This window comes from Kogia breviceps, chromosome 11 (assembly GCF_026419965.1).
Source record: "Kogia breviceps isolate mKogBre1 chromosome 11, mKogBre1 haplotype 1, whole genome shotgun sequence".
NCBI lineage: Eukaryota > Metazoa > Chordata > Mammalia > Artiodactyla > Physeteridae > Kogia > Kogia breviceps.
In genome coordinates, this window is record NC_081320.1 from 29,809,706 (window position 1) to 29,832,885 (window position 23,180).

General features: G+C 49.9%; 1 pseudogene; it reads left to right on the forward strand.

The window, feature by feature from the left end:
- The first annotated feature begins 22,180 nt into the window (after positions 1 to 22,180).
- Positions 22,181 to 22,289, forward strand: LOC131766122 (5S ribosomal RNA; annotated as a pseudogene).
- The last annotated feature ends 891 nt before the right edge of the window (positions 22,290 to 23,180 follow it).

The following is a 23,180-nucleotide window of genomic DNA, read 5'->3' on the forward strand; positions in this document are numbered from 1 at the left end:
ACCGTCTTTCAGCCCGTCCAAGCTGGTGTGGCCGTGGCTGAACTTGCGCAGATTAACAGCCTGGAGCCCATTGTGGTGCAACAGCCTCAGGACCAGGGGCATGTCGTTGTGGCTGGAGGGAGGTCAAGGCAAATAGGTGGGCCCCTTAGGTCTTGGGATCAGGCAGGATACATTGCCTGGCCTGGGGCAGCCTGAGGGAGCCTCACACCACGCTTGTGTGGGCACCTCCGGACCTCCTCCGCTGCCCAGGGCCAGGCTAGGCCCCCAACGGCCCCAAGCAGCCCTCACACACTGCAGCCACCCGTCCACAAGCGGGAAGTCCCGCATCAGGGCCCGCGTGCGCTCCCGCGGACTTGGGGTGCTGGAGGTGGCCGGCGTGGTGTGCACACGGGTTACCGGCCGCAGCAGCAGACCCAGCAGGAGCAGCAGACCCAGCAGAGGCCGCTGGCTGAGTGCGCGGGGACCCTCGAGGCCCCCCGGGTCGCAAGCTGCACAGGGCCAGGCAGGCGGGCAGAGGCGGCGGGTCTGAGAGGGGCGGGCGATGGGGTTGTGCCCGTCGACACAGGCCACCCAGCGGCGCGGCCTCGCGAGGGGCCCTGGGTGAGGGAGGCGATACAGGGTCAGAGGACCCTACGACCCGTGTGCGGAGAGCCGTGATCCACGAAGCCCGGAAGCCACAGGGCAGCACTGCCCTCCCGGCCCCTGCTCAGAGGCAGGTCCCGCGGGCTCAGCTGGCCTCTGCTGAGAGCCCACTGGCCTCCCATCGTGGGTGCCCTCTGCCCCCGGCCCTCTTGCCACTCCCACTGCTCCGAGGGGGCGCCGTAGTTTGGTCTCCCACGCCTCTAAACTTCCTGTCCAAGCTGGGGTGCTTCTCTCAGGGGGCCACCTTCAGGCCGAGGCCTCCCGGGAGCACACCTCGTCCCCATCCGCCTGCAGCAGGCCCCGCCCACCCCGAGGGCTGCGTGCGAGTGTCTCTGTGGCCACAAGTGCTCTGGGCTCCCGGTTTCCCAGTACTGGGCCATTGGGGCTGGTATGGGGGAAGAGATAGTTTCTGGAAATGGTGGGGGGTAATAACCTTGTGAGCTCTGGATTCAGGTAGGGGCCCTCTGCCCCCGGCCTTCTCTCTCCACCTACTTGACTCTCCAGCCTTCATGACCATTCTCTGGGGACTTCAACCAGCACCTGGGACCTATCAGGAACCTCCCCCACTTCGGTCAGCCAGCCTCAGGAAAGAGCGCCCTCAGGAGTTGCTACACCCCCCCAGGGCCCGAATAGAGGGACTTTGGGGATGTGAAGTGAACAACCTTCTGGGGAGAGTCAGTGACCCTTGTACTCACCAGAGCAGGAACCCAGTCCGTACGGTATTTGAGTGGAAGGAAATGAAGTCATTTCCATGGCAGCAGAGCCCCCAGTGCAGCACCCTTCCTCCCAGAGCTGCCGCTGGCTGTCCTTCTGGCCAGGATCGCTCCTACCTCAGTGTGGAAGGCCCGGCCTCGTGGAGAAGTATAGGTTCTGAGGAGAGATCTGGCACCTGGCTTCTGCTGCTCCACTTGCCTTCTCTCGTGGCCCTTGTGGCTCTAGCTTTCCCAGAAACCTCAAGGGCTAAGTGCCTGTGCTCGCTCAGAGGCCACACGCCATTCCCCATTTCCAGCCTCAGGCCCTCCCCCTAGCTGCCTCCTCTAGGGACCCCTTCCCCCCACCACCTCCCCACACAGTGGGGATGTGCCTTCTCACAGAAGCTCAACCACTGAGATGCTTTCGGGACTGTGCCCAAACTCCTTCATCCCCAGCCTCTCAAGTTTTTGCTCTGATCGTTGGCACCCCCTGGAGCTGCTCCACCTTTGGAACCTTTCCCGGGTGGCAGGAGTGCCTAGCACAGGGGTAGTGACCTAAGTCTGAGCTGTGGCGACCTTTAGAAATCTGTTACAGAAAAACACTTTGCCGAGCATTAGGGGACCCCACTGGGGACAGAAGGGGCTGGGAATAAAGGAGCATGTGAACCTCGGGGCAGGGTGCGTGCTGCTTGACTCTCCATCCTGTTCTTGCTTCGGGGGCAGGAAATGGTGCGTTGGGGGGGTGGCGGGTGGTAACCTTGTGAGCTTTGCCATGGCCCTCTCTTGAGAATGGCTCAGCCAGCAAGATTCTGTGGAGTCCGCCTCCTGGCACCATGCTACAATCGCCGGATTTGGGGTCGGGAGCAAAGATCTTCGTCCGAGTCTTGCGGAGCGCGCTTTCTCTTGGGCGCAAGTCTGGCGACTGGCTCCTGCTCCGCTTCCACCTTTGCTGGCGTGGCCGAAGGAACATCCCCGTAGGCCCAGTAGCCACCAGCGTGGCAGTATGTCTCCCCATGGCAGCACAACTGCGTTTCCCCACACCCTCGGTTGAGGACGTGGCAGTGACCAGCTGTACGAGGAGAAACGGGAGCCGCTGCTGCTGCAAAGAAAATCAAAAGTGATCAGTCCCTTCTGCTGTGCACAGTCTCCTGGCCGAATCTCCCTCTCTCATGTCTCTCCCAGTTTCTGGCCAGAGACCTTTCATCTACTGGACATCCAAAACACAGCCTTGGCCCATCACCTCTCTGAGTCCCTGGAGAAGGGACCCTGGCTGCAAAAGCGATTCCTAGGGCCTACGGCTGCAGCAGATGAGGGAGTCCCTTCACCTTTTCCAGGGAAATCAGTAGAACCCGAAAGTCATTGCAAGCATGATCCTCTCCATCTCTCCCTTCCACAACAGAGAAAACATTTCTTGCAGTCTGTCACTTGTGAGGCTTTAATGTAAATATCGTTCAAGTTTTGGAAAAAGATAATCTAATGTAAATTGGATCAGAACCCCTCCCACCTTGGCAACCCCTCTTGGGTCCCATTTTTACAGTGCCTGTTTCAACCACACGGAACTCTAGTCCTCTGATCCTTTTATCTCGATAAGAACAAGGCCACATACTGAGGCAGAGTGATCGGGAGACTCAGAACCGGGTTCTGGGTACCATGTCTAGGCTCACATCAACCCAGCCTCCTGGGACACCATCTCCTCAGCCCTCCAGTCTCACTAGCACTTCATCACGCCCCCTTGGTTCTTCCGTTCCTGCCATCAATAGGGCACCACCGTCGGCCCTAGTACTCAGCCGCTCAGTATGGGATGTGTCTGACGGGAATGAGCTAGATGTCTACACGACAGCACAGAGGTGCCTGGGTTTGAAGGTGCGGTTCAAGGGTGGCCCTCTTCCTCAAACTGCTCCATTGACCATTCGCCAGCAACAACGCACTTGTCTTTTGCTAAGAGGCCCATCAGGAAAGGGTCTGAATGGAAGCATCCTGTAGCCCAAAGGGGAAGGCTCCTTTGATAAAGATCAGAACCTTCTTGCACACTTGTCCAGGGATGACCTTTCACTTGTCCTCAGCAGTGAGCACTGTGGGTCCTTGAAGGTGTCCCACGTAACTGGTATTCGTTACAGCTGGGAAAGTGCTCAGGTGTATGTGCTGGGCAAGCCCCAGGGAACATGTGGCAGCTGGGGGAAGTTGTGCGTACACCATGCCTCTTGGACAGATGCCTGGTCTCAGTGTACCTCGTGCACTGCCCTCTCAGGGAACGTAGGACAGGTTAGAGTAAATGCAGAAGGTCTGGTGAGGGATTCTCTCTCAGACAACCAAAGAGATTGGTCTCTGGTGGAGAACCGGTAGGGAAGTATCTCTGAGGGCAGCAGCACGTTTGCATCGTAACCCTGCCATGGAAACCGTGAGAAGGCCTGTGAGGTCCTCACTAGCTAGTGAGGTCATCGTATGGAACTTGTGCGTTGAGGGGTAGGCTTCAGGAGGAGGGGCAGTTTTGTGGAGGAGAGCAGGGTGGAGGCAGACGTACTCTGCCTGGGCCCTCACACCGGGGCCTCCCCACCCATGCCCTAGTCTAGTAGACACCCCACGTGGGTCGTGCCGGTGGGCTGGCACAGCCCCAGGGGCCACAGGAGGGCAAGAGAGACCCACATCGTGAGATCGGCTTGAGAGGCAAGATGAACGTTAGGAGGCAACTAGGTTGTACGTCCCTGACCCTAAGAGGCAGAGATTTGTGTGGACTGGGGAATCAAGGAAGGCTCCTTGGCAGTGGGCCTGAAGGGCAAGTGACATGTGAACCCATGGGGAAGAGAGGGCAGACATTCCATTTTGGAAGAAGAATAGCAGAGACACACTCTTCTCGACCTTGTCCTGCCCCAAATATAAATTCATAGAACCCTCCCATTTTAACACCCGAGGGCTTCAAAAACCCTAGAGGTGAAGGGGCCTCCCCAGTGTTAACACAGGTCGTGGAGAGGTGTTGCACTCAATGGTTAGGTTCATGCTGGGCCCCCGGATTCACAGCTGATAGGAACGTGAGGAAGAGCTCATGCCATTTCAAACATTTCCAAGGTGATACTGAGAGAGATGTTAAAGGTGCAAAATGAGGGTGCTGAATGACCCCACAAAGTGGGAATGGTGGGCCCACTTTAACGTGAAAGTCCAAACAAATTCCTGTCGAAAGGACATCATACCGAATGATCACATAATCATGACACTCGCCCTCTCCCCTAGAGGTAAATATCATTAGAATCCTCTCTCTCCCTCTCTCCACCATGAAAGGATGAGAGAAAGGCTCAGCAGCAGCCCCGGTGAAAGACATGGTCAACACCGTGAAGAGGTGTTACTAAGACGATTTGGTCCGACTCAGAGAAGGAAAGAGATGACTCTGCCCTTAGCCTGAGCAGGCCCACAGGAAGGAAGCACATTTGGGGCAGCCTTGGATAGTGTGGCAATGAGAGAGAACCTTCTTTAGGAAGGGACTCCCTGTTGCCGACCTTGCAAAAGCCAAAATGGGACATTCGTGTACTTGGGCTGTTGCAGAGGGGATGTGCCCAGAGGTGGGGCCACTCTGCTTGAGAATCACAGCACCTTGTAATCCTAGTAAGCTGCTTGACTCCTGCAATCGCCGGATTTTTGGTCTGGAGCAGCGGAGATCTTTGTCCAACTCCTCCGGAGCACACTTTCTCTTCAGAGCTCGTCTGGCGACTGGCTTCTCGTCTTGCACCTTTGCTGGTGTGGCCAAAGGAACGTCCCCGTAGGCCCGGTAGCCACCAGCCAGGCAGTAGGTCTCCCCATGCCAGCCCAACTGCGTTTCTTCACATCCCCGGTAGAGGACGTGGTAGTGACCAGGTGTCAGAGGAGAAACGGGAGCCGCTGCTGCTGCAAAGAAAATCAGAAGTGATCAGTCCCTTCGGCTGTACACAGTCTCCTGGCAGGATTTCCCTGTCTCAAGTCTCTCCCAGTTTCTGGCCGAAGACCTTTCATCTCCTGGACATCCAAAACACAGCCTTGGCCCATCACCTCTCTGAGTCCCTGGAGAAGGGAAACTGGCTGCAAAGGCAATTCCTGGAGCCTACGGCTGCAGCACATGAGGAAGTGTCTTCACCGTTTCCAGGGAAAACAGTAGAACCCGAAAGTCATTGCACTCATGATCCTCTCCATCTGTCCCTTCCACAACAGAGAAACCAACCATTTCTTGCTGTCTGTCATTTCTGAGGCTTTCATGGAAATGCCTTTCAAGATTTCGAAAACAATCATCTAATATAACTTGGTTCAGGACCACTCCCACCTTGGCCACCCCTCTTGGGCCCCATGTATACTGCCTGTTTCAAACACACTGAACTCTCGCCCTGGGATCCTTGTATCTAGAGTAGCACGAGGTCCACTACTGAGGCAGAGTGAACAGGAGACTCAGAACCCGGCTTCTGGGTACCATATCTAGGCTCACATCAACCCAGCCTCCTGGGGCACCATCTCCTCAGCCCTCCGGTCTCACTAGCACTTCATCACCCCCCGCCCCTTGGTTCTTCCGTCCTTCCCATGACTATGGCACCACCGTCTCCCCTAGTACTCAGCAGCTCAGTATGGGATGTGTCTGAGGGGACCGATCTCGATGTCTCCGTGCCAGCACAGAGGTGCCTGGGTTTGAAGGTGTGGTTCAAGAGTGGCCCTCTTCCTCAAACTGCTCCATTTACCACTTGCCCACAACAACACACTTGTCTTTTGCTAAGAGGCCCATCAAGAAAGGGTCTGAATGGAAGCATCCTGTAGCCCAAAGCGGAAGGCTATATTTATAAAGATCAGAAGCTTCCTGCACACTAGTCCGGGGCTGACCGTTCACTTGTCCTCAGCAGTGAGCACTGTGGGACCCTGAAGGTGTCCCAGGTCACTGGTATTACTTACATCTGGGAAAGCACTCAGGTGTACGTAGTGGGCAAGAGCCACAGAAACATGTGGCAGCCAGGTGAGGTTGTGTGTACCCCACGCCTGTTCCGCAGATGCCCGGTCTCGCTGTTCCTCCTGCACCGCCCAGCCAGGGAACAGAGCACAGGTTGGAATATGTGTAGAGGATCCGGTCACACATTCTGTCTCAGACAACCAAAGAGATTGGTCTCTGGTGGAGAACCAGTAGGGAAGTTTCTCTGAGGGCAGCAAACTTTGTTTGCACAGTTACACTGCCATGGAAACAGTGAGAAGGACTGTGAGGTCCTCACTAGCCAGTGAGGTCATCGTATGAAACCTGTGACTTGGGGGTCAGGCTTGAGGAGGAGGGGCAGTTCTGTGGAGGAGAGCAGGGTGGAGGCAGAGGTACTCTGCCTGGGCCCTCACGCCGGGGCCTCCCCATCAATGCCCTAGTCTAGTAGACACCCCACGTGGGGCATGCCGGTGGGCTGGCACAGCCCCAGGGGCCACAGGAGGGCAAGAGAGACCCACATCCTGAGATCGGCTTGAGAGGCAAGATGAACATTAGGAGGCAGCTAGGTTGTACGGCCCTGACCCTGAGAGGCAGAGATTTGTGTGGACTGGGGAATCAGGGAAGGCTCCTTGGCAGTGGGCCTGAAGGACAAGTGACATGTGAACCCATGGGGAAGAGAGGGCAGACATTCCATTTTGGAAGAATAAAGGCAGAGACACACTCTTCTCGACCTTGTCCTGCCCCAAATATAGATTCATAGAACCCTCCCATTTTTACACCCGAGGGCTTCAAAAACCCTAGAGGTGAAGGGGCCTACCCAGTGTTACAAAGCTCGTGGAGAGGTGTTGCGCTCAATGGTTAGGTTCATGTTGGGGCCCCGGATTCCCAGCTGATAGGAACGTGAGGACAAACTCATGCCGTTTCAAACATTTCCAAGGTGATACTGAGAGAGATGTTAAAGGTGCAAAATGAGGGTGCTGAATGACCTCACAAAGTGGGAATGGTGGGCCCACTTTAACGTGAAAGTCCAAACAAATTCCTGTCGAAAGGACATCATACCGAATGATCACATAATCATGACACTCGCCCTCTCCCCTAGAGGTAAGAATCATTAGAATCCCCTCTCTCTCTCCACCATGAAAGGATGAGAGAAAGGCTCAGCAGCAGCCCCCGTGAAAGACATGGTCAACACCGTGAAGAGTTGTTACTAAGACGATTTGGTCCGACTCAGAGACGACTCTGCCCTTAGCCTGAGCAGGCCCACAGGGAGGAAGCACATTTGGGGCAGCCTTGGATAGTGTGGCAATGAGAGAGGACCTTCTTTAGGAGGGGACTCCCTGTTGCCGACCTTGAGAAAGCAAAGATGGGACATTCGTGTACTTGGGCTGTTGCAGAGGGGATGTGCCCAGGAGGTAGAGACTGCTTGGACTACCATTTTAGAGGTTGGGCCACCCTGGTTGAGAAGCACAGCACCTTGTTCTCCTAAAGTGCTTGAATCAGCGGGTACCCGTTAGGACAGACAAAGTCAGGCCTCATTGGAGCAGACTGCCTTTGGGAGTGGTAGAAGGTGAAGTGTGAAGGGGAATGCTCTGGAGGAGGTTTGTCGTGGCAGGTGGGCCAGCATGAGACCATTCAGCTTCTCCAAGGCTCCAGAGATGACTTGGCTGGGAGCATCCCTGTGATGTGGTGCGGGGACTCCAACCTTAACAGGACCTGGCTGGGCATCTGGGGGAGGCGGAATAAACGGTTTCTTAACTTAGGAGAGTGAGAGACTCACCTGGGGAGTTCCACAAAAGCACTTAAAAAGACTTGTACCTGGATTCTTGAGACAACCCTCAGAAAACTTATCTAGATGTGGAGTAGGGCTCAGGAAGTTGCCAGGTGTGTGTGTGTGTGTGTGTGTGTGTGTGTGTGTGTGTGTGTGTGTGTGTGTGTGTGTGTGTGTGTGTGTGTGTGTGTGTGTGGTTCTTGGGCCTCTCACTCTTGTGGCCTTTCCTGTTGCGGAGTGCAGGGTCAGCGGCCATGGCCTACAGAGCCAGCCTCTCCGCGGCATGTGGGATCTTCCCGGACCGGGGCATGAACCCGTGTCCCCTGCATCGGCAGGCGGACTCTGAACCACTGCGCCACCAGGGAAGCCCTAAGTTGCACTTTTTAAATAAGCTTCCTGGGTAGTCCCAGCACAGTGCTCCATGTATATCGTGACCAAATGATTGTGCCTTCTCGGTTGCTTTGGGGAGTCAGAGTGGGCCGTATTTAAAACGGCAGCAGGCATACCTATAAACAGGGAAGATTCAAGGCAAACAGAGCTATATGGTTACAGTATGCATGAATCAGATCTGAGAAAAGCTAGCCTGGTGGTTAAAGAACACAACGCTTAGGACAGACAGACCACATTCTGTCCTACTTACTTGTGTGAGTTTGACCAAGTTCTTTTATCCTCCTGACTGTTTGCTCATGTGGAAAAGAGCTATGGCTGTACATTGAGCACACTATTCTCTTTTGGCAAAGGTTGCCCTGGGTCTATTTGTGTTCTCTACAATCCTTGCCAGCGTGCAAGCATTTTTACGTCGTCTGATGAAGTATTACATTTGACTTTCAACTGTTCATTACTTTGGGCAAAGACTGCAGGGCCCCATCGGGGGTCCTTGATGTGCGGCCCGGCCTGGGGCCCCGGCCACTGTGGCCACTGCCCAGGCCCTTTTCCTGGAATCCTACAAAAAAATGTTAGAAAGATACACAGTCTATTGTAAATATTCACAAATGATTGTTGTTGCTTGCTTACTATCCTATTAAACGTGTAAAATCCATAAAACACTTTTCATTCACAGTTAAATATGAATTTTTACCTTTCTAATTATGTCTCTGCTCTTCACAATTGTCCTTAATGAATCAGAGACTGTGACATCACTAGTTAAAATTGAGCTTGTTAAAAAAATAAAACTCACGCCCACCGAACCTACTGAAACACAATCTGCACTTTTTCAACCTCCCTGGTGTACTTGTATACCCATGAGGAGTTGAAAGTTACATTTCTACCTCGACATGTGTTCTCTGTCTGAGAAATACACACATTTTATCCACTTTGATATAAATAAAAGACTCAAAAATGCATATGCCTCTTTTGAAACCATCATTTTATCATTTCTTTTCCAGATAAGTATAGTCTCTATACTGGTTTTGTGGATCACATGCCATACTCTTTTCTTGTACTTAGACATAAGGTAGAGAAAGTTACTTTGTAAAAAATATATATATATTATATATATGTATACATATCTATATATATATATAATTGAATAATGGAAGACACTCTTCTAAATCAAAACCAGTTCTCTTAACTTGCTGTTTTCTTCTTGGGTCACATTATGAACTCTTTCCGTGGCCACAGGGCACGTGTACTTTTAATTTCAAGGACTGCTGATATTCCAGGACGTGGCCATTGATTTCTTTCAAGAGAGGTGAGAAAGCCTGGACCAAGATCAGGAGGAATTATACAGGGATGTGATGTGAGAGAAGTATAAGAACCTTCTCTCCTTGGGTGAGGATACCTTCCTTCCAGAATTCCTTCTCCAACCAGAGGGTTTAGAGTCCTTCATTGGCAGAATGTCTCCTGGAATCTTCTGCTTCCTACAATAGGGTTTCAGATTGCAACGTTTTAGGACAGTTTGGGAGTTTGTGGGTATAATTCATCTTCCTTTTAAATTGCAGCCTCCATTTTAATATACTTTGGAACTGCTTGGGATGTGTCTCTATGAGCTGAGTACTATTGCTTCTCATTTTCTCTAACAGTTTTCCATGGATTCTTTCGGTTTAAGGTATATTAGAAGGGAAACTTCGATTCTGGGAATTTCCTGGTGATGCAGTGGTTAAGAATCTGCCTGCCAAGGCAGGGGACATGGGTTCGAGCCCTGGTCTGGGAAGATCCCACATGCCGCAGAGCAGCTAAGCCCATTCGCCACAAGTACTGAGCCTGCAGACCACAACTCCTGAAGCCCACACCTCTAAAACCAGTGCTCTAAAACAAGTGCAACAAGAGAATCCACCGCAGTGAGAAACCCGCACACCACAACAAGGAGTAGCCCCCACTCGCTGCAACTAGAGAAATCCCGTACGTAGCAACGAAGACCCAACGCAGACAAAAATTAATTTATTAATTAATTATTTTTTAAAAGAATTATATCCTTCTATACAACTTCTCTGGGAAGAACAGAGAGATGCCGTGGGAGAGTGAGAAAGACCGATATTTCGTGCACATCTCTCATGCAGGTGCTCTGCTGGCTCAGGTAGATTTATCCCCACCTTACAAATGAGGAAATAAGCTCAGAGAGGTTTAGTAATTTTCCCACAGCCAAACAGCTCTTCAGTGACAGAACCGAGTTATGAACCAAGTCTGTTACCTTCATAGCCTAAGTCCTCATCACAACAAAACTCAACTAATATCTACATTTATCCAATTACATTGCAACCTGGGGAGTTCTTGGCCCAATCCTGAATAAGAGTGAGAAAGAAAGAAACAGCAATGTTCCTACAGTCAACAGAAATTTTTGGAGCAGCCGCTAGATGCCTGGCCCATTTGGAGGTTCAGCAGTGATCAAGAAAGGAAGAGTCCTGCTTTCATGAACCAGGTAGTGGGGAGGAGAGATGGGTGCAACTTGGGTGAGGGATTTCACCTTGCTGGACCTCTGTTTGCCCATCTGGAAAATGGGATGGGTGTTCCTCATTTTCTGGGATTGTCCAGCCCTCACATTCTCTGATTCCATAAGAAGCATTTCTTTTCCTGTTTCTGTAAAATTCATTCAGGCCATGAGCTGTGATGAATGTGGTTAGCTGCTCCCCAAATCACTCTGTTCCCACCCTTTTCCTGTGATCAGGTCTTTCCCGAAACATGACTCACAATCAATCGAGTCACAGAACCTAAGGGGCACCCAGCAGAAAACTTCCAACCCTGACTTCTCAGGAGCTCTGTGGCCTACCTGCCAGGTAAACTTAACTCACCTGGCACAAGGTGGCCATCCCTGGTTTCACATCAACATGATCGCAGGCACAAACCTCCTTGTTTTTCCATTTTGTCTTTCAGTTACTTGTTGAAACAACTGCACAAATATGCCTAGGATATAAATTCAGGCATCTTCTGGCCCCAGTGCCTACTAATAAATGATTTTCTGCTACTTGAATGATAAAGATAGAACATTTTATCATTCTGCTACCCTTACTATTTGTCATTTTTGTTGATATTTCTATTGAATACATCTTTCACTATTTTAACAATGGAACATTTATTTACGTTGTTCCAGACCCAGCCTTTAGTGGTAAAGCTTTCGTTGTTATATTTCTATTGGGTTTCCTTTAAAAATTATTATCTTATCTAACTGGATTAAGTCAATTCTATAAGCGTTTATCTTAGGATATTGCTGAAATTAATACCTAGAGGGCAGGCGTACAAGGTGATTGGACTTGAGAAACTCTATTAGCACAATTAAGTATAAATATTACCTATATGTAAACCAAAGTACATGCCGAGTGAGACTCTCTGACTCTTTTTTACTGTCTGCCCCTCAAGCCTGTGAGAAAGGGAATATTCCCTGCCATCTCAGTAAACAAAGGACCTCACAGTCATCAGCACTTGCAGCCCTCCAATGGGAGCTGGCGGGCCCTGAGGAACTCAGCATATGCAAATACAGAATACTGGCCCCAGAGAGCTGAGGTGCATATCAAAGGAAGGATTTCAGTGAGCCCAGACTCTGGCATCTTCCCATACAAAGAAAAGCGCTGCATTCCTCACCTTGGGAGAGCTGGTTTTCCTTAGTTAACAATCACCTTTGGATGTTCCCCATTACTTGTGCCAGTCCCCCGCCCTGCCTGCTCCCCAGGGTACTTTAGCTCAGGGAGGAAGGAGTGCAGAGGGGCTCCGCTGAATAAGGGGCCTGTGAGCCTCGGGAGGAGTTTTCGGCCGCAGCCGGAACCTGCACCTCCCTTGCCCCGTTTCCCCTCAGGACGCTCAGGCCGAGCCCCTCCCCACGTCCCCAAGACCCCGTGAGCCAGGCCGAGGGTGGGGGCGAGAGGAGGGACCAAAGTTTCCTGGGACCAGACGCTGGGGTCAGCTCTTTCTGCACAGCAGCGGGGGGTGGCAGCAAAACCCTGCCCCTCAGAAACTGGTCTTTCGCGGCATCCCGGGCACTGGAACAGGCGGAGGGTCCGCGCCCACTTACCCGGCCCGCCGTCCCCACGACTGTCGCGACTTCATCTGCCAGGGCCCCTTCAGAGCCGGCAGCCTCAGTGAGGCCGCACTCCCCTCAGGCTCCAGGGCAGTTCCCTGACGGCTGAGGGAAGACACCCCGAGCAGGGAGTTCCAGCTCTGCGGAAACGCTGGCTCTGTTCTGGGCGCAGGGGATGGGGCCCTCCGACCTGATGCCTTCCGGGAGCGAGGGGGGCGCCCAGGGCAGGAGCCACCAGGACTGCGGGGCCCCATCCGGGGTCCTGGAGGTGCCCGGCCTGGGGCCCCGCCCACTGTGGCCACAGCCCAGGCCTTTTTCCTGGAATCCTACACAAAAATGTTAGAAAGATACAGTCTATAGTAAATATTCACAAATGATTGTTGTTGCTGTGCTAACTATCCTATTAAATGTGTAAAATCCATAAAACTCTTTCAGTTTAAAGTTAAATATGAATTTTTATGTTTCTAATTATGTCTCTGCTCTTCACAATTGTCCTTAATGAATCAGAGACTGTGACATCACTAGTTTAAATTGAGCTTGTTAAAAAAATAAAACTCAGGCCCACCGAACCTACTGAAACACAATCTGCACTTTTACAATCTCTCCAGTGAACTTGTATACCCGTGAAGAGTTGAAAGGTACATTTCTACCTCGACATGTGTTCTCTGTCTGAGAAATACACACATTTTATCCACTTTGATATAAATAAAAGACTCAAAAATGCATATGCCTCTTTTGAAACCATCATTTTATCATTTCTTTTCCAGATAAGTATAGTCTCTATACTGGTTTTGTGGATCACATGCCATACTCTTTTCTTGTACTTAGAAATAAGGTAGAGAAAGTTACTTTGTAAAAAAAAATATATATATATATATATACACACACACATATATATATATATATATATATATATATATATAATTGAATAATGGAAGACACTCTTCTAAATCAAAACCAGTTCTCTTAACTTGCTGTTTTCTTCTTGGGTCACATTATGAACTCTTTCCGTGGCCACAGGGCATGTGTACTTTTAATTTCAAGGACTGCTGATATTCCAGGATGTGGCCATCGATTTCTCTCAAGAGGAGTGAGAAAGCCTGGACCAAGATCGGGAGGAATTTTACAGGGATATGATGTGAGAGAAGTATAGCAACCTGCTCTCCTTGGGTGAGGATACCTTCCTTCCAGAATTCCTTCTCCAACCAGAGGGTTTAGAGTCCTTCATTGGCAGAATGTCTCCTGGAATCTTCTGCTTCCTACAATAGGGTTTCAGATTGCAACGTTTCAGGACAGATTGGGAGTTTGTGGGTATAATTCATCTTCCTTTTAAATTGCAGCCTCCATTTTAATATACTTTGGAACTGCTTGGGATGTGTCTATATGAACTGAGTACTATTGCTTCTGTTAGAGTCCTTACAATATTTTATTGTCTTATTTTCTGTAACAGTTTTCCATGGATTCTTTGGGCTTAAGGTATATTAGAAGGGTGACTGCGATTCTGGTACTTCCCTGGTCTTGCAGTTGTTAAGAATTCATCTGCCAGTGCAGGGCACTCGAGTTTGATCGCCAGTCCGGGAAGATCCCACGTGCCACCGAGCTACTAAGCCTGTGGGCCACAACTACTTAGCCAGAGTGCCACAACTACTGAACCCGGTGCGTCTTGAGCCCGTGCGCCATTTATTTTTTGGAGAATAAACCCACCTCTGAGTGATTAAAATTTAGACCAACTAGTCAAAATGGTTTATCACCTGTTCTTCTAAAACACTGATCAATGGAACAAGTTGTACTAGGGATAACAGTGGAATTGTATTCTGGAGTTCTTATCGGCAATATGGTTTATGTCCTTGATGCTGGATCACGACATTTCAATTGTATAACTGCTATTAATTTTCTCTTTGTTCAACGATTAAATTCTCACGTGATCTGAGTTCACACTGGAGTCATCCTTGTTGGTTTCTGTCTATTGCAGATTTCTTCCAGTATGAAAGGACAAGAGCAATTCGGCTTACTTTACAAAATGTCTTCAAACTAAATGATGATATAATCTACATTCAATTAATTTATACATACCTTACTGTAGATCAGGGTTTGTTATGGTGGCAGAGCCCGACACTTATGTAATACGGAAACCTTTATGTGCACTGGTTCAAGTCCTCTTCTTAAGAATATGTGTATAATCAACATTCTTTCACAAATTACCCAATTTAATTCACCATAGCATTACTCATATTAACTAAATGGAAAATCCTTGGCTATATACAGATCCAGAAAGGGCCAAAAATCATCAGCCCCCATGGATTATTACAACCCATTGCTGAGGTATTCAAATTACTTTTTAAAGAACCACTATGTCCATCAACATCATCTATTTATATATTATTGCTCCAATGCTAGCCTTAACCCTGGCTCTCACAAAATGAATTCCTCTTCCCATATTTTATCCACTAATTAATATGAATGTAGTCATATTATTTATATTAGTCATATCACACCTAGCCATTTATTCCATCCTCAGATCTGAATGAGCTTCACATTCAAAATACTCACTCACTGGAGCTCTAGGGACAATAGCACAGACAATCTCATACGAAGTAATGTAGCAGTTATCCTATTCTCAGTCTTTCTAATAAATGGATCATTTACACTTTCAACAGTAATTATTACACAAGAACACCTATAGCTAATTTTATCCTGACCCCTACCCAGAATTTGATTATCTCCGCAGTAGCAGAAATCCAATGAAGCCCCACTTGATTTAACAGAAGTAGAATCAAAACCTGTATATGTCTTCAATGTAGAAAATGTAGCAGGCCCGTTCACGCCATCCTTCCTAGAGAATATGTCAATTTCCTTATAATAAACATTTCCACAACAATCCATTTTTAGGAGCATTTGACAATCCCTAGGTGCCAGAACTATAGATTCTTTCATCTGTGTCTATAGTTTTTTTTCAAAAGTAATGTTTATAGTTTTACTACCTTTAAACAAAATGTACTCCATTGCTGTGGAGTATCCCTTCATAGGGGCGTGCATGGTTCATTTCTGCATCCGTTTATGGTGGCCTTCAGGTTCTTTCAGGTTTGGCTCCTGTGGCTGCGGAGTCCATGTCCATGTGTTCTGGTGCAGGGCTGGTGGGTTTGTGTTCAGCTGGGAGGAGCACTGCGGGTCTGTGTTGTGCAGGGACTTCGCTATCTGAGGCCCGATTGTCTCAGAAGTGATTGCGTTCCCCCGCTGCGTACCAGGCTTTCCATTGGTCCACATCCTGCTGATATTTGATACTATGTCTTTCATGTCTGCCATTCTGGTAGGTGTATGCACAGTATTTTTCTTATGGTTTTAATCCCTCAGGTGTTAGAGAAGTTGTGCATCTTGTAGTATTCATGGACTATTTCATGTAGTTTTATAAAAGTTTTAAAAATTGTGGTCCAATACACATAACGTAAACTTTACTATCTTAACCATTTTTAAGTGCACATTTCAGGGTCAAGAAGTAATTCGCACTGTTGTGCAAACCTGACCGCCTCGTCCTCCAGCTTTTTCATTTGGCAAAATTGAAACAGTCCCCCTTAAACACACACTCCCCATCATCCCTCCCTCAGCCCCTAGAACTCAACATCCTACTTTCTGTCTCTATGTTTCCAACTGCTCTAGGGGCCTTGTATGAGTGGATCAAGCACTGTTTCTTTTTGTGTGTGTCTATCTTCCATCACTGAGCATAATGCCTGCAAGGCTCATCCCTGCTGCAGCCTGTGTCAGAATTGCCTTCCTTTTTAGGATGAATAACATTCCCTTGTATTGATAGACCATGTTTTTCTTCTCCATTCATCCATTAGTGGACACATGTAATATCTATATTCATTTCTCCTGTCATAATATTTGTGGAATAACGTCAGAAAGTCCTATGAATCAAAAGTCATTTGTGGGCTTCCTTGGTGACGCAGTGGTTGGGAGTCTGCCTGTGGATGCAGAGGACACGGGTTTGTGCCCCGGTCTGGGAAGATCCCACATGCCACGGGGTGGCTGGACCTGTGAACAATGGCCACTGAGCCTGCGCATCCGGAGCCTGTGCTCTGAAACGGAGAGGCCATGGCAGTGAGAGGCCCGTGTACCGCAAAAAAAAGTCATTTGCCATTAACTTTTTTCTTAAACAATTTTTTTTTTTTTGTGGTACGTGGGCCTCTCACTGTTGTGGCCTCTCCTGTTGCAGAGCACAGGCTCTGGATGCACAGGCTCAGTGGCCATGGCACACAGGCCCAGCTGCTGCGTGGCATATGGCTGTTCCCGGACTGGGGCACGAACCCATGTCCCCTGCATCAGCAGGCGGATTCTCAACCACTGCACCACCAGGGAAGCCCCTTTCATAAACTTTTTATTGTGAAAAACATCAAAGCTAAGAAAAGGCAAAAATACATGTCAGCTTCACTTGTGTCCAGGAATGAATGCTTTACCGATTCACTTTATTCCCTGTGTGTGTGCTATGCGTGTGCATGTGACTGTTTGCATATATATGCTGTGCATGTGCTTAGTTATGTGCACTTGCACACATTAGTGTGTGTATGGGCATATGCATGCATGTGTGTTCATATGCTAGTGTGTGAATATATTTGTGCTGTGCACGTGCATATGTTTGTGTGTGTGTTGCGCTTGCCTGGGTGCACACCTTTGTGTTTGCTGGAACCACTTGCAAGTTGGTTGCAGACTGAATTGTGCTCCAGATATGTCCACACGTACCTGCTCTAACAATCCTGCATAGCCACGTAAAGGTCACAGATCTCAGGGATTTAAATGGATGGAGCAGGATGGCCTGACACAGAGTTAGTCTTCCAATGACTGTCACTACCTCAGTAACATCCTTCATACCTTCTTTAAGCCCCATTCAGGGTCCAGTTTAGACCCCCATTACATTCACTCACTTGCTCCAGGTCCCCTAAAGCTACAATGTCACAGTTGGAGAGCCCAGCCAAGGCTGGGGGTGCCCCTCCAGTTAGCCTGGCCTCCAGGCCCTGCAGTTGGCTCCTGTGTTCCCATCTCTCAGCCAGGCCCCGACTTGGATGGGGCCACCACCTCTTTCCTCACAGGGTCCCATCGCCCAGTCAAGGGGGTTCATTCTCCCCAAACACAGTATCAGGAGTGGGGCAGTGACAGTGACAGTCCCCACTGGGTCTCCTTCATGTGAGACCCTGTGCTGTGGGAAGAGCAGGTGCCCTGCCCTCAGGAGTGGGGGGCTGGGGTGTGACCTGCGGCCCACGATGGGCAGGCAGGTCCCCGGGTGGGGCGAGCCAGTGTGCAAGGAGTTCCACGGTGGATTCTCCTCTCCAATGGCTTCTGTGTCCCTACTTCTCCCCGTGCCTCCCCTCGAAGACAGCTCAGTGTCCATGCTGGCTGTCAGCCCCAGGGCATGAGGTCACCTGACCGGAAGCCATGGGAGCCATCAGCCACCGCCTCCTCTACACACACACACAGACGCACACGCTGCAGGGAAGCAGGACCTGAGTGCAGGGCTCTCAGCGGCCCTGAGCGCCCTGCCTGGAATCGGCCAGCAGAATGGACAGACCGGATCTCCCGGCCCGGAACATGCAGGACTGTCCTGCCTGGGCTTCCAGTGTGGCCACCTCCTTCTGGAAGCCTGGGAGTCTGGAATCAGGCCACTTGTTGTCTGTCCTTGCAGCAGACTGGGCTGCACTATAAGAAGAAGTTCACGGCTCACCCGTGGATCCTGACCATCAGGTGGCCAGAGAAATTGGTAACATTTCTGTTTTGCCTGTTGAAATGATTAATGACAAAGATTTTGTTCAGTTTCCTGATGTGGGTATCCAAAGATGAGAGACCCATGTGTGTGATCTGTACCTCCTATGAGATCAGCCCTAAGCTAGTTTAAACATGATCAAGTTTTGTCTATGTGGTACATTTAGAGCTCTGCATGTCCCGTCTACTGATTATGTTTAGAGCTAACCATGTGTTGTCTATGATAAGAACATTTCGACCTGACCATGTCTGTGCCAGGACTATAGGGACCTGGGTAGAGACCCGGCCTGGCCTCAGCACTGGGAAGCTCCATGCCTGCATCTGAAGGTCAGTGCTTAGATGTCCGGGGTCTGGAGCTGAGGTGGGCTTGTCTACATGACAGCTTCTCTTCTGAGTGTGGTGACCTGGTCCTCCCAAGGGTCAGTGCTATGGTCGGGGCCTTCGTCTTAATCCCTGCAAGGCTCACCTTCCCTGGGGCTCGTGGAGAATCCTCAGGAGGGCTACCTGGCAATAATTCCAATTCACCAGCATGTACATGGTGCATAGAGAGGCAGGTTTAGCTGGTGAATTGATTGCCGGATACCTCAGAGTGGGCAAAAGGCCGATGGGTAACAGCTGAGGCTGCTGCTGACCTCTCCTTCCAGTCTACTGTCCCTACTCAGCAGTGTCCAGAGCTGCCCCTTGGCTTTCAGCCCTGCTGCCCTGTGAGTTTTCTCAATATGTAGGTGAGACGAGAAAGGACTGAGCCTGCCAGCACCAAGGTCGTGTGTTCAACTCTAGCATGAAAGCTTTAAAAGCAGTTAAAATCACACAGAACCAAAGGGAAAAGAGGAGTTCTCTGGGACAAGTGTGGTGAGAGGAGACCCACCTGACACTTTTTCCCATCCCAGGAGGTCCCAGGAACCCAGCTTGTTTCCACATTAGGGGAGCCACCAGCAGAGCCATGGTGTCCTGACCAAGGGGACGTGTGACCCCAGGTGCAGGGTCTGCGGAGGTGAGGTCACCCTGGGACTATGGACATGTGACCCAGGTGGAGGTGTCTGGGGAGGAGGGGTCACCTGTTGAGAGAGAAGGTGTGACTTTAGGTGCAGGGTCTGGGGAGGTGTGTCACCCTGGTGAGTGTGGATGTGTGACCCCAGGTATAGGGTGCGGGAACTGTGTGCATCTTACCACATCTTCATGGGTCAGGATCACATGTACGGGGAGACTGCATATGTGATCTTTGCCTGCACTGCGTCCTGTCCCCTTTGAGATTTCCAAACTGCATTAACGGTGTTGCCCTAGTTAACCTGTGGTTCCTTTACTTCTCTTAATCTGGTCACAATCATATGAGGTCAGTCATGTTTGAGTGTGCTGCTACTCTGTGTTCTGGTGAGTGACAACACTTGGTGGTATCCTATTAATATCATAGCATATCATATGCCTAATCTATGGGGGTCACCACGGCCTGGGTCCCCCTGGACAGAGGTCAGCTGAGCACAGACTAGCGCCCCCCCCTAAGAATGGTCTCCCACATGCTCTGTGAGGGTACCGTGATGGCCCCTAAGGTAGGAGACTGTGTCTGGGCCTCCAACATCTGTGATGAAGAGGAGTCAAAATGGAATCTCAATTAACAAGACATAATTTTAAGAATTTATTTTAAGTGAAATAAAACACGTCACGTACCCTTTACCATCATCACCATTTTAAGTGCACGTTTCTGAGGCATCAGATCTATTCACTTTCTCGTGGAGCCATCACCACCACCCCTAGAACTTTTCATCTTGCAAAACCCAAATTCCACAACCATGAGAGTCTCCCTCTCCATTCCCTCCCACTGCCCTGGCCCCCATATCCACTTCAGTCCCTGAGTTGTCGACTCCAGGGCACCCACTGGAGTGGAATCCTGCAGTGTTTGCTCACGGGTCATTTTGGAAGAGCTGACTTTCAGTCTGAAGCTCTGCCTGTTTGCATCTGAAGAATTTGCATTTAAGGAGAGGGTGTATGAGGAAGGGGGTGTATGAGGGACAAAGGTGTCCGGGGTGCAGATGAGCCAGGACCTGACCAGCTGCCTTTTGGGTCCTCTGGTCCCATCTCTTGGTCTGTGCCTCATCTGCATCATCACTGCCCCCACTGGCACCGCTGGGCTGTTGTTGTCTGAGTGAGATTCCCCTGGTGCCCTTGCTCTCCTCCCCTCCTCCTGCTGGTTGGGGCGGGAACTGCTTGCTCTGTGGTCTCTACTCCTGAGGCACGAAGGACCCTGTAGCATGGACCTGAAGAGTGTGGGGTGTGGTCCCAGGAGCATGGGGCCCACATAGGACACAACATCAGGGCGTGACAAGTGCTAGGGCTGCCTCATCACTGACAGAGAATGTTGCCAAGATCCTGCTTGGGAGGGCATGGTGGGTGGCGTGGCACCCTAGAGGCCCCATTCCTATCCTGGAGCTTGCAAAGTGCATCCCCATGGGCTCCAGATTCACTCCATATCTCAGCCATATCACTCTGTCCAGTCTTGAACTCACAAAAACGAGCTCCCTTGTCCACAACATAGGCCTGGTCCTGTTGGTATTAGGATTCTTTAATTTAGGCGTCCTGGGATAGCAGCTCTTTTTAGGCCTGAGAAGGAACAGCTCAGGAGCGTACAACAATTTCAGATGAAACTAATATTCAACGACTATCTCTAACTACTCAGTTGTTGACTTCTATCAGTATTTATTCTCCTGGTTTTAGCTCCGATGTGGGGATTACAGAGAAGTCAACATTTAAATCTTCATTATCTGTGTATTTGTAGCTTCAGTATCATTACTGACCCATAGTTTTTTATGGTTTGAAAGAGTTATTCATTTCATGTATCATGTAGAGGATTTACAATGATGATAGGGCAATTAAGATTACAATAATGGCTAGTAAATTGTTCACATTTTCTCTACCTGTGCATCTATTGTATGTATATGAGCTAGTTTAGATGTCAATATTAGTGAAATAATATAGAGGACTAGAGAACTTATTTTAAAAATCACTATTAATGTGTGATGATGAAAATGTAAAAGTTCTTCCATAATCGGTGATGTTGTATCTTGAGAACCTAGATGAAATTTATATGCCATAGTGATAAACAGGATTTTATCCTATGATTTAACTTTGACCAATCTACATTACTTTTTACTTTTATCTCATTTATTGAGAAAGGCATAATTGTTATGGTGTTGGCTTGAAACTGGTTGAAAAGGACTTGAGTCCTTCCTTATTTTACACTTACATAGATAGGATTCTTGAAACATAGGATATGGTGGAGAGCATTTGTGTAACCATTCTAGGTTAGGAGTAGGAGTTTCCACTGCTAAGACTTCTTGTTTAGATGCAAATGCTTTTCAAAATATGAAGAGTATTAGCATTACTGCTGCTACTGAGATGAATGAGCCTAAAGACAAAATATTTCATGTTGTGTGTGCCTCAGGGCACACAGACTAATGTAGTGACATCCCTGAGAGGCCAAGAAAGTGCTGCAGGAAGTCATATTTACTACTACAAATATACTTGTGAAGTGAATTTTTGCTCATGCTGAGTTAACTGTAAAACCTGAGAATAGTGGGAATCCGTGTAGGAGCCTCCCATAATAGTGAAGACTGCTCCCATGGACATTAGGTCATGGAAGTGTGCTACTACATAGCATGTATCCTGGAGCACAATGTCTGGGGTTGAGTTGGCTAAGATGATTCCTGTCACGTCCCCGGACATGTTCCGGGGCCACATCCCTGTGAGAGACGAGCGGGATCTGGGGCGGGGCGCCAAGCGCCAAAGGGTTTGCTGGGTCCCTCCCGCCCTGGGCTGGGAGGTCTCCAACCCCTCCACCACCCCGCGGTACCCGAGACCTCCATTCCCCTGGCTGGGCGGGCAGCGGGGCCCTGCCGGGGCGGGCTGGCCGCGGGGCTGGCGGTAAGGCGCACGCGCCAGAGAAGCTGGGCCTCAAGAGGCAGCCCGCGGTCCCCAACCCTGCGTACGGCCATACCACCCTGAACGCGCCTGATCTCGGAAGCTAAGCAGGGTCGGGCTTGGTTAGTACTTGGATGGGAGACCACCTGAGAATACTGGGTGCTGTACGCTTTTTGCCTCCCGCCCCGCCTTCTCCTTTAGTCGCCCGGGGCTGAGGCCGCCTCCGCCCCGGCCGGGCACCGCTGCAGGCCCCCACCTCCTCAGGCCCCTCCCACCACAGCGCGCGCCAGAGGGGGCGCTCCCCGCCGGCCTGGCCGGGGCTAGGGCGGCCAGAAGGCGGCTCTGGAAGGCAGCGGCACACCAGACGCTCTGGCGGTGGCTGGCCCGGATCCAGACTCCGCCGCAGGGTCGGGGCTAAGATACACGCCCATGAGTGGAAGTGCCTTATGCGCTGTAGCTCTGTTTTTTAGATGTCTTAGGAAACACCATACACTTCTGCAGAGTGGCCGTTTGCAATTTACATCCCTTCCACCAGCATAACAAGGCTCCCTTTTCTCCATGGCTTATCCTGCATTTCTGGGTTTTACACTTTTTCACGATGGCCGTTTGACCGATGCGAAGTGAGACTTCTTTGTAGTACTGATGTGCATTGCCCGCTTGTTTCGTTAGCCCAAAAGGGCGTATGCGTTTTTTCCCTGAATATATTCAGGAAAAAACCGCATACGCCCTTTTGGGCCAACTGCATCATTGTTGAAATTCTGCCGCTTTTCAGGTGCTTTAAAGGCGACTCCAATCTACCTCTTGAAAACTGTTTCCTCCAATACTGCCTTGATCTCAAATCCTCTTCATTTCCTTACCTCAGTATATTTTTGGACAATTGTTATCATTTATAACACTGCAGGTTTGTGAATTGCAGTGCCCCTGAGCTCCATTTTTCAACTCGCCTTTTTGGAGTTGGCCGCAAAACCACAAGATTGCTTCAGGCCCTTTTCTGGTTCCAGGGGGCAGGCTGAGCCTTTGGTTAATTCTTCTTCCTGATTGGAAATTAGAGTGACATGTGCC